The following is a 12,612-nucleotide window of genomic DNA, read 5'->3' as shown; positions in this document are numbered from 1 at the left end:
TGCCCAGAAAGAGAGAGAATCTGTCATAGCTGAGACTCAGGCCTTTTTCAGACCTAGGCCCAGAGAGCAGTTCGGCTCCGAGCATTCACGGAGAAGTTCGCCGCCACCTCAGTCCTGTCCCCCACCCCCGCCCTCCCCCACGCCTCAGCCCCCAGTGAAGGAGGAATCATGAAGTGGCCGCACTTAGGCTAAGCCAATTTTTGGCTTTATGCTTACTGCTTGCTTTTAGAACGATCAGCAAACTCGACTGACCAGACACCGCTCCCAGCTCCAGGCCCACTGTTAAAAACAGCTAAAGTTGTCGATTCTAACTGTTTGATTTGACCTTCCTCTGATCGTTCAACTTGACAATCATGTTTGGCGTCTGAGTCTTTCCCCAGGAAGGGAGTCACGGGAGGATAAGCTCAGGAGAACGACCAGCCCCCTCCCACCCCCCACCCCCCACCCCGAGTTCCTCCGTGGCGCTGGTGCCACCGGGTGAGTCTGACCAGATAAAGAAGGTCACGGGCTGATGACCTACTAGACCACCAGGAGGTCCCATGTTACCAGACACTCATCCAGATTTAGGAGGAAGTTTCATCAGAGACCCTTGTTGATCATGAGCACCTTTTGTGCTCCCGCCTGTTGTGATTCCCTTTCATGCTCCAACCTGTTCGTCCACAGAAGCATGAAACCCCAACCCCAAGACGGGTTCACAGTTTGGAGGGCACTAGCCTGCTGTGAGTCCCCTTTGCCCAGCAAAGCAATCAAGCTGCCTCTTTTCTTCTAAACTCTAAGACCCTGTCTCTGGGTTATTTGGCTCGTCAGGGACGGGGTGGGGGAGGGCGATCTTTCGGCAACACCCGCAGAAGTTTCCCTGAGTGGCAGGAACCAGCGTGGCCCTCAGGCCTCAGCCCCGCAGGCAGGCAGGCAGGCAGGCAGGCAGAGTTGGAGCGACCGTTGGTCCCGCCCCCGCCCGCGCACCACCCCCCCCCGCCCCCGCCGCTGCTTCCGCCGCCGCCCCCGCCGCCGCTTCTGCCGCCGCCGCCGCCGCCGCCGTCGCCGCCGCCGCCGCCGCCGCCGCCGCCGCCGCCGCCGCCGCCGCCGCCGCCGCCGCCGCCGCCTCCCAGGCCTTCTCCACCGATCGGTCCCAAATCGACTGACTGTCTCCTGGAAGCGGGGGCGGGGACGTCAGGAGGATCCATTCGGCAGGGCCTCGTTCAATCGCTTCATTCAAATGCAGAAAGCTCTGTGCTCAGGTCAGAGCCTTTGACTTGGCCTCCGGCTCCTCTCTGTTGAACGGCTTTTGTTCTTTGGTTTCAATTTCCCCACCCTTAGGCCACCCCGTCCCAACTGCACGGAGGGAGGCGGGAGGGAGGGGGAGAATCTCGCCTGGTCTCAGGCCAAAGGAGTCCCCTCCTTTTCCTAATCTGGGTAAACCCCACTACACCGTTTGAGAATCATGGAAGGGCATGGAAGCAGACCTCTGACTTGATAGATTCCTCTGGGATGGGAGACTTTAAAAAAACAAAATTCTTTTTCCCCTGCTTCCAGGGAGGCAGAAAGGAGGGCCAGAGTGTTCCTCTTGCCTCGGGCAGTTCTTTGTTTGTTTCTTTCTTTCTTTTGTTAAATCATTTTTTTTTCCTTTTTTTCTTCCAGTTTTATTGAGACAGAGTTGACATACAGCAGTGTATACTTTTGGGGGGGGGGCGGGGAGAGGAATTCGATTTTATGTATTTATTTTTGACCGGAGGTACTGGGGATTAAACCCAGGACCTTGTGCTTGCTTGCTAAGCACACACTCTACCACTGACCTATACCCTCCCCCTTGGCCAGTTGTGAAGTCCCTTTCATTCAGCATAGTCCATCGGGCACATTTTGGGGCAGCCTACTCTGGACCCCAACATTTCCCTATTCTGTAACTTCCCTGGAAGTTTTACACATTAAAAGCTGGGCTGTTGACTGTGCGTGTGCGTCCATGCGTGCGTGGGTGCGTGCGTGCGTCTGAGCGTGCATGCGTGCGTGTGGTGTGGGGGCAGGAGGGAGGGAATAGTTTCCTAGAGGGCCTGCGTTTCATGGACCCAGTTTCTTAGTTCTGAGAACAGGTCTGTTCAAGGAAACAGTTGTAGTATCTCGTCTCAGGAGGCGGTGGTGTCGATGGGCTTCTGAAGCTAGGCCTAGGGAGCAAGCAGTCAGGTATCGCCTAAGAGGCACTTGTGTGGAAAACCAAAGTACAGCACAAAGGTTAATCATTGGAGCAGATGAGAAACCAGATTCAGGGCCGGGAGTAGGGGGTCAGTCTGGTAGGAGATTTCCACACATCGGGGTCATCGAAACGGCTCGAGCAGTATGAAATGCCTCTGATGATGTCCTGGGGTGTTCGGCTCAACTCTCTGAGCGGCTCCTCCAAAAACAGGCCCTAGGATGGTTTCCACAGGAGCTGTTGTGGCCATTTCTCTGACGTTTACCTCCCGTTGCCCAGCTTCAGTCTGCAGGGCTTCAGGAGACGGAGCATTTTAGTACTCAATGATGCCAAGACAAAAGGGTGAGAGAAAATGGGAAACGTTCGTGGAGATGGTCCTAGGCAGATAGTGGAGGCAACTAGAAGACTTTCAGTCTCCGGGCCGGCTTTCAGGTTGAGACAAAAACCCTAAGGCAAGCGCTTGCTGCCACAGCACATCGACTAACACGGGAACCATCCAGAGAAGATCAGCACGGCCCCTGAACGTGGACGACACACACACATACGTGAAGCGTTCCGTAGCTTTAGTGATGTCAGTCACCCAGAGAAAGACAGATATCCTATGCCATCACTTCTAGATGGGATCTGAAAGTAAGTCAAGACACCCATCCATACATAAATAACTCCATTTTAAAAAGACTCCAAGGAACCTATTTACAAACCAGAAACAGACTGGACTCGCAGACATGGAAAAGAAACCGATGGTTAACACAGGGGACAGGGTAGGGTGGAGGAACGGGGGAGGGCAGAGGGATAAATCAGGAGTTTGGGATTAGCAGATATAAACCACCCTATACAAACTAGGTACACAAGTAGGTCCTACTGTCTAGCACAGGGAACTATGTTCAATAGCTTGTAATAACCTATCCTGAAAAAGTATACGTGTGTGTGTGTGTGTGTGTGTGTGTGTGTGTGTGTGTGTGTGTGTGTGAATAAGTGAATCACTATGCCGTACGTCATAAATGAACACAACATTGTAAGTCAACTATACTTCCATTGACAGAGAGTTCCTACAATAAACAGGCAGGCAGGCAGGCAGGCAGGCAGGCAGGCAGGCAGGCAGACAGACACAGACACAGACACAGACACAGACACAGACACACACACACACACACACACACACACACACACACACACACACACACACACACGCCCCACAGACACAGGGGAACCCTAAGGAAAACGAGTAGCACTAGTATCTCTTATCCATGCATGTCTATCCCAGTTTAATGGAAACCTAAGTTTTTGCCTCCAAGTCAATGATGCTAATAACTCTGCTGCCAAGAATAGAAAAATCCTCACGGAGGATTTCTGAATCCCAGAAGGGTCAGGGAGGGAGAAAAAGAGAAAGGGTTCCATTCTGCTGACAGAGGTATGATAGTTACCATGTGGGTGTCCGCCTCTAAAAGGAAAGGAAGGGGAAAAAACAAAAGTTTATTTTCCCTTGTATCTGAAAAGAAAAAAATTTAAAACTCAATCCTCTTGGAGACAAGAAGTCGTACACACCTCATGTCACTGATTCTCCTCCTCCACCTCCTCCTCCTCCTTCCTCTACTTCTTCTTCTAGTCTATACCTCCCATGGATTCTGACGACCTTGCCTGATGATGGCGGGTGATGGGGGCAGAGATCGATCCTTCTGAGAAGTAAGTTGGCAAGCGCTTTAGTGAAGCCTCGTAGGATTTACCCAGTGAAGCGAGTGCCTTCGTCCCTGGAGGCTGCGGAAAGTATGTCCCCAAGTCACATACGCATGTGTTTGTCTTTTGTTGTCGTTGTTGTTGTTGTTGGTGGTGGTGGTGGTGGTGGTGGTGGTGTGTGTGTGTTTGTTTGTTTGTTTATTTGTTTGTTTGTTTGTTTGTTTGTAGCAGTGTCCTGGCCATGCTGAGGGCATCAGGCTTGCAGCGGGGGAAGGAAGGCTTCAACCCCTTTGGAAGTCATACCTACCATCCCAAGAACGTCTGGATGACCCCTACTATGTGGCAGTTGAATGGGGGCCAGTTACTGGGGTTCAGCGGGTCCAGAGAGAGGAGGTCTGAGGCCTCTGGGGACAAAAAGTTTGTACGTATGTATGTATGTATGTATGGCCAGTTGACTGTTTTTGCGGTCCTATAGGAATCTTCCTGCCCCTGTCTATTGAACAATGGGAGTCATCTTCCAAGTGCCCTGACACCAGACACCACGGTGGGTGAAGGAATGCGGGTGGGGTGGGGTGGGGGTGGGTGGGGGAGGTCATCCAGGGAGCTGGGAGAAACCGAGCACGTCCGTGGGTCGGTGGGTCGGCCTGTCGGATGGTCGCCATGCTGGGTTTCCCCTAACCCAGGCCATTTGCCGAATGGACAGAACAGACTGGGGCCACGTGTGCCACCCACCCTCTTTCCGGAGGCTGTGGTCCACTGTGTTTGCATGAAAGTCAGTGAAGGAGGCATCTCCTCGGGACTCGGTTCCGTCCCTTTCACGAGAGCCTCCACTTTGGATGACAGCCAGCCAGCCAGCCAGCCCTCGATGCCAGGGCAGTAGACGACTGCCAGGAATATCCCATCCTTTCTGGAACCCTGAGTGTACCCACCTGTACAGACACAAGGCTGAAGAATACATGACGTTCCTTCCTAGTTGACAGCACTCCCCATGTCACTGAAACAGTGTCCAGTACGCTGACGTCATCTCCTCCCTCTCCCACACCCCCGCACGCGCACAAACACGCGCGCGCGCGCGCGCACACACACACACACACACACACTCTGTCTGTCTGTCTGTCTGTCTGTCTTTCTGTCTGTCTGTCTGTCTTCTAAGGATGGAGAAGAGTTTGCTGAGCTATTTCGGGTGCCCTCTCATCCTAGTTCCTATCTCCAAGTTGGTTCAAAGTCCAAAAGGCGGTCAAGCACTTAATCAGATAGGTCCCTCGTAAAGAATGTCTCCCACATCACGACGACAGGCTTCTTAGGCCAGCCGAGAAGCTCCTTCAGTTCTGCGCCCATCTTGGCTCTAAGTTGATATCAGTCTGTTACGGAAATGACAGGCCAGCCAAGAAACAAGCACCACTCTGAGGGTTGGAGTACTCAGATTTATTACGCCGGCGGGCTCAGAGGGGCTTCTGCTCCGAAGCTCTGAGCACCTCCAAGACGTGCACATGAGGTTTCATAGGGTTAATTACAAATATGGGTCTATTCGCCAATAAGACTCAAACAACAAAAAGCAAAGGATCAGTACACTGGAGCTTATCAATTTGGAACAGATCACGTTACTGACACTTGTTGAGCTTGGATTTACGAGTTAGCTTGTTAGCCCAGTAAACTGACACTAAACTTCAGATTTACGAGCTAGCCCAGCAGAACTTAGATCAGTAAACGGACACTTATCACACTTAGATTTGTGACTTTAGCTTGTTAGCCCAGCTGGGCTTTTCCTTTACAAGTCCTCCAGGATCCAAGAAAGCCACGTTGGAAAACAAGTGGTGATTCTGATGGGACAGGAGATCAGTCATTTGGGGGCGAAGGGTGGGGTAGGGAGACATACCAGCCTGTCTGTCTGTTTTCACCCAGTGTGGGAGCCGTCCCAAAGAGATAACTCGAGAAGAGAGAAACAGGGAGTTGACAAAGAACACGTGCAGTGGCGTGCCCTCCCCCCCCACCCCAGGAGAAGGCCAAGCCAGAAGTCCCTCCGGATGGCGGGCTCCGGACTCCAGCTTCCAGGGGAAGCGATTTTTTTTTTCCTCCCCATTTCAGGCCCGGAAGAAGAGGGAGAGGCAGAGTGTCCTTCTCGGGCATCCGCTGTTTCTGAAGCACGCTTGTTGCCAAAAGATCGGCCCCCGTCCCCGACGAGCCCAAGAATCCAGAGACAAGGTCTTGGAGCTTAGAAGCAAAGAGGCCATTTTATCACTCTGCCGGGCAAAGGGGATTCACAGCAGGCTAGCGTCTTCAAAACTGTGTACCCACCTTGGGGATGGAGTGGGTGGGGTGGTTCTAGAGCCATAGCTCAAACAATCGGGCATCGATCACCATCCACAGAATCGTTTTCTCATCAGAAGACTCAGAATGGTGTCACGATGCCTCCAGGTGACCCATTCTATAGAGGCTGGTGGTTAGATCTCGTTATCTCATAAGCACTCAAGGTGTGGCCTTCTTGGTCACTCAGGCTATTTTGTCAGGTCATTAGTCCCGTGACCGACCTTCTCCTCGGAGAAAGACTCAGAGACCCAGCATGATGATGACTTTCAATGAGTGAAATACAGTAGAAACAGTAAGATCGATAGCTTCCAGTTTCAACAACAGGCCTGGAACCGTGAGCAGCAACCAGTCAGTCAGGACAGTTGACCGTTTTCAGGGCGAGCATAAGAAACCGAATGACACCCCCCCCAGCAAATGAATGAGTGAATGAATGAATGAATGACCTAATGATCCTCCCCTCCCCCCCCCCGCCAAAAAAAGAAGAAGCAATCCGTTAGCCTAATTCCGGCCATTTTATTCATCCTCCTTCACCCTGAAGCCCCAGTCACCCACGTGCCACAGTGGTCTGTTTTCTGGTTTCCTCCACCACCCCACCCCCCACCAACCACCACCCCGCCAACATCCCCCCATGCCCAACCACAGCCCCAAGTGTGGGACTGGACGGGGGTGCAGGGGGCTGAGGGGGCGGCAATGGCGGCTTGAGGTGAGGGTGGGGAGTGTTCCGCCCAGATCGTATAGGAAGCTCAAACACAGCTGCAGTACGAGACAAGATGGTAGATTTCTGTGAGTCCTCCCTCCTCTTAAAATCCGTCCTAAGGAGGAGACAGACAGAAAGAGAAACATCACCCTCACTCCCAACGCCTCCTGCGCCCTCGATGCGCCCCAAAACAACAAGAAAAACAAAAACAAACACGACCACAAATAAGTCGCTATCCCTGGGGAAGAAGGATTCGATGGCATGGGGATATCATTCTAAAATTCATTCCCTCTTCATCACATTTCATGGAAACCGATTGCAATCTATGAGGCCCTGTGAAGGTAGGGGTTGGGGGGGTAGGGAGGAGGGAGGGAAGTGAAGGGGGGAGAGAGAGAGAGAGAGAGAGAGAGAGAGAGAGAGAGAGAGAGAGAGAGCGAGCAGAGGAGAGGAGGGATAAAAGGGGAGAGGACAGGAAAGGAGAGGAGGGAAAAGAGGGGAGGGGAGGGGAAATGAGAAGAGGCGAGGGGAGAGGAGAAGAGGGAGAGGAGAGGAGTGGAGGGGAGAAGAGAGGAGTGGAGGGGTGAGGGGGAAGTGGGGAGAACAGGGAAGAGGAGAGGAGGGGAGAGGAGAGGAAAGAGAGACAAGGGAGACAGACAGACACGCATGCGCGCGCGCGCGCGCGCACACACACAGAATAGCGAAATGGAGAGAGAGGCAGAGAGAGAGAGAGAGAGAGAGAGAGAGAGAGAGAGAGAGAGAGAGAGAGAGAGAGAGGCAGAGAGAGAGAGAGAGAGAGAGAGAGACAGACAGACAGACAGACAGACAGACAGACAGACATGGATCTAGGTCAGGGATACTACACATGGGTATTCTTCTGAGTGATTTTATGTGTTTTCTCAATCGCCACCTCTATGGAGATAAAAATCGCTCCCATAAGATGAAGGGAGTCCTTCTGCCACCGCCCGCGGCCCCGCCCACCAGCACCGCTTGTGTTTGTCAGGGATTCCAAGCCAAAGCACGTGGAGGAGCGGGAGAGCTTCCTGGCAGCCCAAGGAGGAGGAAAGTCCGGCAGCATGAGAGAGGTGGTTGGCACGGGGAAGCTGGAGGCCGGCTGAAGAGAAGATGGGTGAGGGGGCAGGGAGGAGGGTTTCCCAAGTTGGAGAGCCAAGACGAGGGAGGGGAGCTGTCGGTGGCTGCGTTCTGACCCCGACCCCAACCCTGACTGGAGCGGATCCCTGAAAGGAGGCGGTTCGGGCTCTCTGGCCGAGAACGCCCCTCTCTTCCTCTTTGTGCAGAAACACCTTCCGCGGACAGAGAAAGTCCATCCCGAGACCCTCGTCGGAAGAGTCCTTTCCAGACCCATCACGATCCTCCTGGGCCAAGGGGTCCAGGGGATGGGGCGGGGCCTCCATTCGATCCGTCTTCCGTCCGTCCGTCCATCCACAAGATCTTGAACATCCATGTAGGATTCTGGATGGTAGCAGTTTTCCAGGATCCTCGAAATCCTTGTAAGTCCTCTCCTGGCAGATTCGACCCCTAGGTCGTACCGCGCAGCACAGGGCACTAGATTCAGTCCCTCGGGACGAGGGTTCCTGAAAAAGACCAGGAAAAAGAAGAACAGAATCACTATGGTGTGCACCAGCCAGAAACCAGCACCACCTTGTCACTCTAACAGACTTGCAAAAGGCGGGGTAGGGAGAGAAAGTCATAGGATGGCTACCGTCCCTCCCACCCCCACCCCACACGCCAAGCCCCAGACCATCATCATCCCTGCTCCCCCTCCCCTCCCCTTTCCTCTCCCTTCCCCCTCCCCCTCCCCCTCCCCTCCATCGACGCCCGCCTCCCGCTTGTACCCCACTCCTCTGAACCCAGCACCACCCACCCCAGCCTGGACGGGCTCGGCTCAGATCGGCTCAGCTCGGCTCGGCTCGGCCCGGCCCAGCCCGGCCCGGCCCGGCCGTCCGGTCGACTTCTTCGCAGGGTCTAAAATAGCGCCCGGCCGACAGGAAGGTGGCACATGGCACATGGCAGGGGAGCGAGCGGGACGGTTCGGGATCTCTGGGTGGCAGGGACACGCGGCCGGACAACCAGGAGCACGGACGGCCTGGCGTGCGTTTCTCCGCTCGTGGGGGCCTCGACCAGAGACCGTGGTACGGGGAACGGGGACACACACACACCACACACACACACACACACACACCACACACACACACACACACCACACACACCACACACACCACACAGGCACAGACACACACACAGACACACACACACACACACACACACACACACACACACACACACACACACACACACACACACACACACACACACACACCCTTCACCCCCACCCCCAAACCTCTGACAGCTTTCGTTTGTTTTCGGCCGACCGTCCCTCGATGAGGTACGAGTGCCTTGGCTGGGGCTGGGGGGGGGGGGTGGAGTTCCTCCCTCCACAACGACCCCACACAGGCTCTGTTCTGGTCACCCGAGTCCTCTTCCAAGTCAGACCACAGGCCTCCATCACCCGGCGCGAGCACTCGGGGAAACAGTCACCATCCTCATCGCTCCGCTCCACCTCTACACGTGAAGAACTGTTCCCAGCCCACGCCACTCCACCCCACCCCACGCCCCGATGCCACCCACCGCAGTGGAGAGAAACGAGACGAATCCACAGACGTGCATCAATCCGATGAAGAAAACGACGGCCCTATTCCAAGGAAGCATGGATATCTAGGTAGGAGATTCATCGAGTACTATGGAGGCGGTGGGAAAGGGGGGGGTTGCGGTGGGGAGGGTCTAGAGATCAGGCAGTACAGCCCATGCTTAGCATGCAAAAAATAAAGGTCCAGGGTTCAATCCCCAGCACCTACTCTTCAAAAATAACCCGAGAAGAAGCAAGACGGCGGAGTAGAAGGACGCTCGTAGCTCACCCTCTCCCACAAATACACCAAAACTCACATCGACGGACCCACTCGGCCAATCAGACCACCTGCGGAACTCCGACAGAACACCGCCCTCTTCGAAAGACAAAGACGCCCAAAATCTGGTAGGAGAAAAGGAGAAAAGAAAGAGTCAAAAGCAAAACAGTGCGGGAGGGACCGGCAGAGGAGGAATAGGGCTCGTTCGCCAAACCTCCCCCTCTCCAACGGAGAGGCCGACGGGACGGTGGGGGAGCCTCCGAGTCTCAGATCTGCCCGGAGCGCCCCTTGACCGACCGACCCAAGTGAAATGGGCACAGAGGGTCCCCGCGACACCCAGCCCGAGTCGCAGGCCGGCAGCCGGGGGCCGGGACAGGCCGCACGAGCCGGGCGGAGGACCGTGGCGGCGGCACCACGCGCCGTGGCCGGGAGGGGATACAGAGCAGAACAACCCGCCCCCCCAACTTTCTTTCCATTACGGGGAAAGAAAGGCAAAGCAACACGGCCGGTGTGCCCTGGGGGGAGGGGCGCCGTAGCCTCCATCTCCTCAGACCCGCGGCGCCATCACCGGCCCTTCTCGCGAGAAGAGAGGCGGGGCGCAGCCACAGCCGCCATAGCCCCTGGCGCGCAGCGCGCAGCGCGCGGGCGGGGGCGGGAGCGGGGGCGGGGCCGAGACTCGAATCCGCACCCGGGGGCTCTGCAACCTCCTAGGCAGGACTGAGACTCGTTTTCAGCCTGAGGCAGATATTATATATCTGCCCCGGTACCTCAGAGAACTCGCGCCACCAAGACTAAGAAGGAGCCGAGTTTTGGAACGCAGCAGGGGCGGGGCGGTTCCACGGTCTCCCCCGAGCCCACCTACGGAGAGGAGCGCCGACCCGACCCGAGGCGGAGCACACAGCCGCACAGAGCAGCGGAGCGACCGGCGCCGGGAGAGGGCAGGCGGCCAGCCACCCTCCGACCGCGGTGCCAGGAGGGGGTGCGATCTACTTGCCCACAGGCACCGAGGGCAGCACAGACGAGGGCGCCGACGGAGGGCCCGCGGAAACAGCAAGCTGAGTTCACGAAACAGGGCGACGACAGAAAGACTTCTCGGTGAAACCGTTAAGAGCGCACCGTCTCCAGGAGAACACATCCTTTTTTTTTTTTCCTCTTTTTTTTTTTTTTTCTTTTCCTTTTTCTTTTTTAATCTCTTTTATATCGGTTTTACCTTCTGTTACCTTTTTAACCTTTACTTTTGAACAGTCGTATACGTTTACGGCTTTAATCCCTTTTAAATGTTTCATTTCAAGTCTTTATTATTATTATTTTTAAACATCCACCCCCTTCCCTTTTTCATTCTCTTGGTTTTGATCTCCTGTTACTGGTTATTCACAGGTTTCAAATATTGTTTCTCGAATTTTTTCCTCCTTTTTATTAAGGTTATTAAAAGACGTCTCAACTCGATCGCTATTCTGCTTCCACTGACTCTTCTATTCATGATTACACACTGTCTTCAAACCTTTTCTTTCTCCCGTCTTTTAAAATCCTCTGTTTTATCTTTTGTTAAAATCTGTTCTATTTCCGATTACCTTTTAAAAATTTACTTTTGAAACAATTGTATATTATTTTCTGATCTTTTCTATCTGTTTTTAAAGGCTTTTAGAAGACGTCTCAACTCAATTGCTATTCTGCTTCAACTTGCTCTTCTATTATTGATCGTACACTGTTTTCAAACCTTTTTTTCTCCATTCTTTTAACATCCTGCCCCCCACCCCCCTCTCTCCCTCTCCCCCTCTGTCTCTGTCTCTGTCTCTCTCTCTCTCTCTCTCTCTCTCTCTCTCCCCCTATCCCCCTCTCTCTTTTAAAGTTTTATTCCTGCCTAGGCTTTCGATAAATACATAAACTCCTTAAGGACCCCAATAGATAACTGATACTCCTTAAGCCACAGTGCCAGAGAGATAGGAGCATTATGAAGAAGCAGAGGAACCACTCCCAATTAAAAGAGCCAGAGAAATTCCCTGAAAGCACGATCCATGAAATAGACGTGGATGGCCCGCTCGATCAAGATTTCCAAAAAGGAGTGATCCAAGTCCTGAAGGAACTCCAAGAGATAGTGTTGAGAGATATACTATACGTCAAAAACGAAATCGAAGCTATAAAGAAGAGTCCAGGAGAACTGGTCAACTCATTGGCTGAAATGAGAACTGGTCTAAAGGCTGTCCAAAGCAGGCTAGATCACGCAGAGGAACGAATAAGTGGCCTAGAAGGCAGGACAACAGAAAGAACCCAATCAGAACAGCTGAGAGAAAAACCAATAAAGAACAACGAAAACCATCTTAGGGACCTAAGGGACCCTCGAAAGCGTGCCCATCTACGCACAATAGGGGTTCCAGAAGGGGAAGAAAGAACCAAGGGGACGGAAAAGATATTCGAAGAAAGCATGACTGAAAATTTCCCAAATCTAAAGAAGGAATCAGATATCCAAGTCCAGGAGGCTCAGAGGGTACCCAACAGAAAGAACTCAAACAGGCCCACACCAAGACATAGGCTAATCAAGATGGCCAGAGTCAAGGATAAAGCAATGATCCTAAATGCCTTTCGGCAAGAGAAAAATAAAGAGTGAGTTCCAAGGGAACCCCCATAAGGCTCTCAGCGGATTTCTCTACACAAACACTACAGGCCAGAAGGGAGTGGCAAGATCTATTGAAATTCTTGAATGAAAAACAAAACAAAACAAAACAAAACAAAACAAACAAAAAGAAGCAGCCTAGGATACTCTATCCAGCAAAGCTATCCTTTAGAATAGAAGGGGAGGTAAAGAACTTCACAGACAAGCAAAAACGAAAAGA

The 12,612-nt window shown here is 53.3% G+C and overlaps 2 long non-coding RNA genes and 1 other non-coding gene across 4 annotated transcripts; all 3 read left to right on the top strand.

Annotated features, from left to right (window-relative positions):
• Positions 1-1,052: 1,052 nt before the first annotated feature.
• LOC141576645 (uncharacterized) lies at positions 1,053-4,292 on the top strand. Of its 2 annotated transcripts, XR_012505063.1 has the most exons (3): positions 1,053-1,238; positions 3,789-3,946; positions 4,085-4,292. It is a non-coding gene; the product is annotated as an uncharacterized LOC141576645 (long non-coding RNA). The 2 variants fall into 2 exon arrangements; XR_012505062.1 differs by having other exon boundaries at positions 1,053-3,946.
• Positions 2,639-2,747, top strand: LOC141576659 (U6 spliceosomal RNA). Its single transcript, XR_012505076.1, has one exon. It is a non-coding gene; the product is annotated as a U6 spliceosomal RNA (small nuclear RNA).
• Positions 4,293-9,456: 5,164 nt separating the features above from the next.
• On the top strand, positions 9,457-11,233 carry LOC141576644 (uncharacterized). The gene is made up of 2 exons (XR_012505061.1): positions 9,457-9,597; positions 9,727-11,233. It is a non-coding gene; the product is annotated as an uncharacterized LOC141576644 (long non-coding RNA).
• The last annotated feature ends 1,379 nt before the right edge of the window (positions 11,234-12,612 follow it).

Source organism: Camelus bactrianus, unplaced genomic scaffold (genome assembly GCF_048773025.1).
Source record: "Camelus bactrianus isolate YW-2024 breed Bactrian camel unplaced genomic scaffold, ASM4877302v1 HiC_scaffold_154, whole genome shotgun sequence".
NCBI lineage: Eukaryota > Metazoa > Chordata > Mammalia > Artiodactyla > Camelidae > Camelus > Camelus bactrianus.
Note: the sequence above shows the minus strand (reverse complement) of the source record. Positions and strands in the feature narration are given on the sequence as shown.